Source organism: Bison bison, unplaced genomic scaffold (assembly GCF_000754665.1).
Source record: "Bison bison bison isolate TAMUID 2011002044 unplaced genomic scaffold, Bison_UMD1.0 scf7180017864368, whole genome shotgun sequence".
NCBI classification, from domain to species: Eukaryota; Metazoa; Chordata; class Mammalia; order Artiodactyla; family Bovidae; genus Bison; species Bison bison.
In genome coordinates, this window is record NW_011494940.1 from 3,456,408 (window position 1) to 3,459,461 (window position 3,054).

At 58.6% G+C, this 3,054-nt stretch overlaps 1 protein-coding gene across 2 annotated transcripts in view; it reads left to right on the forward strand.

Moving 5' to 3' along the window:
- Positions 1 to 223: 223 nt before the first annotated feature.
- The window catches only part of BACH1 (BTB and CNC homology 1, basic leucine zipper transcription factor 1), a 46,642-nt gene continuing 43,811 nt past the window's right edge, over positions 224 to 3,054 (forward strand). For both annotated transcript variants that reach the window (XM_010855819.1, XM_010855818.1), the window contains exon 1: positions 224 to 335. The gene's annotated coding sequence lies outside the window, so the exon portion shown is untranslated. The remainder of the gene's footprint in view (positions 336 to 3,054) is intronic.

The window sequence follows — 3,054 nt, forward strand, 5'->3', positions numbered from 1 at the left end:
GGGGGGGGGGGAGCCGCAGGCATCCGCAGAGTCGGGATTCCCGGCCGGCGTATAGGGCTGGCTTTTCGGGAGGGCGGGGTTTAGGCGCGCAGGAGCGGGAGGGGCGGGGCCTCGTGAGGTTGGCCTACGGGGCGGGGCCTCGTAAGTGGGTGGGCGGGGCTGCGGGACCGGGAGGGGGCGGGGCTGTGGCAGCCGCGGCTTAGGAGCGAAGGGAGGGGTGGGGCGCGGAGGGGGCGGCTGGCCGCCGGGAGGGAGTGAGTCACCTGATCGCTCCCCGCGCGGCCCGTCGGGCTCGCTCGCCGCCGTCAGTCGGGCCGCGCCGCGCCTCGGCTGTGGTGAGTGGCTCTCCCGTCCCGGGCGCCGTTCGCCGGGAGCGTTCGGCGCGGCGGTGGCGCGCGGTCGGGGCCGTCGGTGGTCTTCGGGCGGATCCGGGGGTGGCGGCGGAGGGGAGGACTAGGGGCGGCGGCTCACTGGGTCTGGGCGGCGGGCGCGGGGGGCCTCTGAGCGGGGCCCGCGCGGGGCGGCTCGGGCTCGGGCTCGGGTTCCTGGAAGGGGCCGCGTCCGCCGGAAGGGGCGAGCGGCCCCGCGCGGCGCCGCCAGCGCCGCTGTTTACGGGCCGGCTCTGTACTTTACCCGGCGCCGCGGGGCTGGGGGGGGCGCCCTCCGCCGCCTCCCGGGCGCACCTCACCCCCGCCCTGATGCCGCGCGCGGTGTGCCCGGCTGTGACACCTCAGCAGCGCCCGCACGGCCGGCCTGGCTTCGTATTGTTCTCCCGCCCACCCTCGGCCGCTGCGGCCCGCGAGCTGTCGGCCTCCCGTCTGCCCAGCCTGGTGGGGGAGAGCCGGGGGGTGTAGGTGGCGCGTGTGATCGCGGACTCAGAAAGGCCGAGTCGGTGGCTGGAGCACAACCACCACCTTGAGGAGCTGGCTGGGTTTCGCCAAGACTGGTTTGGGGGGAGCCCCCAGGGGATCCCAGGATCCCCTCCCCACCCACCCCCCCCACCCCTTTGTTGGGAGTTTTTGCTCAGCACGCTGTAATCAAAGGCTCCCACAGTCGGGTGAGAGTGGGAGTTGCTCGTAGAGACGCCAGCTTTGTGCGTGTTTCAGGCGAGTGCCGTCGCTCGCGCGTCCTTGCGCGGCAGTTTTGTGTCATTGAGTAGAATCGTGCAGAAAGGCTTTTGTGCAAAGTGAGCGTTGGGTTCGGGCTGATTCCGAGGTAGAGCGTAGTAGTCATTGTGGAAGAAATTGCGTGGGGGCGGGGGCGGGGGGAAACAAGCTGCGAGGTCACTCTCGGAGGAACAAAGGCTGTTTTGTAGGGACGCCTTGTCTTTTGGGCGAGAATTCTGTCAGTATCGGGTGTGGAGGGCTAGATCTTGGGTTCCTGTGTTTTGACACTCCTTGTAGCCAGGAGGGGTTTGCCTTTCCGGCTGCAGTTCCGAATGGTAAAGGGGGTGGAAACACCCGGGCGTGCGAGTGACGGAGCGCGGTTGAGCGCTTCACATGGTCAAGCAGAGAAGTGGGAAGAGGCCGGCTGGCTTCTTCCTGGTCTTGGGTAGTGGTGCAAGGGCTGGCTGGACTGGAAAAGGCTTCCTATTTCAGCCTTTGGAGTAAAGAAAGATGTTAGTCGTTCAGTCGTGTCTAACTCTCTTGTACCCCGTGGTCTGTAGCCCACCAGACTCCTCTGTCCGTGGAATTCTCCAGGCAAGAATACTGGAGTGGGTTGCCATTCCCTTCTCCAGGGGAATCTTCCTCACCCAGGGATCGGACCTGGGTCTCCCACTTTACAGGCAGATTCTTTACCGTCTGAACCACTAGGGAAGCCTGGGGACGGGGCGGGGTGGGGGTGGGGGAGACACCTGGTGTCAGCCTGCTGTAGGACCGCCTTGGTTTAAGTGATAGCCTGGCATCGTGCGTGATTGTTGTTGTTTAACCTATAGCCGTGTCAAGTGCTTTACCATTGTTTGTTGGCTCGCAAGGTAAATGACTCCTTAAAAAGAAAGTTGGGCTGCTGAGTCATTCGCCCCAGCCGGAGAGGTAATTAGGAACAGCTGGTGCCGGTACGCTCATCACATGCCTCCACTATAAAAGGCCAAGGAGCACTCCAGAAGGGTTGCCTCAGAGGCTTGAAGCTGGGGTTGTGTGTGAGTGGATGCAGGTAATCAGTGGGTGAGGTGCCAGCACTCTTAGGAAGCGGCCAACTAATGCTGAGGTGGTGTTTAAACACAGCAGCCTCGTGACCTACTGCCTAAGAAGTTTGTGCCAGTGAGAGCTAAAACAGAGGAAGAAATGTGCAGCTAGGAGTCACCTCCCAACAGTACTGTAACAGAAATATTCATTTCTCTTACTGCACTCAGGGTTTTTTTTGTTTCCCTGTGGTTTTGCTGTTGTGTGGTGTATACATCTCAGAAAACGCGCTTAATCTGTCCTTCATAAAGATTTAGGAGAACGCCGAAGGAGCCTGCCTCTTGGTTTTTCATGGACCGTGGCTTTTCAGGCACACAGTAGTAGTTTCCGGTGGCGGAGAGGAGAACGTGGGTGGAATTAACAGGTCTCTTTGGGTCAAGTCTAGAAAGTGCTGACTGATGGAAGGCAAACCATATGGCTGTCTGTCTTATTGTCTGAGGAGTGATGACGCTGGTGTCTTTCCAAGTTGGATCATTACTTCTTGCTTTAAAAAACGCCCGAGACCCAAGCATACAGTCCCCGTTGTCTACAAAGTTTAGGGATGGGGAATGTGAATCTGGGAGCAGCTGGCCCTTATCTGTGGTCACAAGAATGAATCTTTTTTCTTTTTGATGGGCTTTTATTTAAGATATTTTGTAGTGGAAAATGGTCCTTTACGTTTGCAACTAGAAGAGATTAGAAATCATGAATTTTTTAGGGATTTGGGCTTCTAAGGTGGGTGCCAGATGATTCATTTGGAAGAAAACAATAAGCCCTTGGTTTTTTTTAAAACATCACTTCTATAAAATAAGAAAGACATTAATCTTCAAGGTACAGACTAACAGTAGTACATGCATGTTTTATAACGTAGATTTTTTGCATGCCCCCCCCC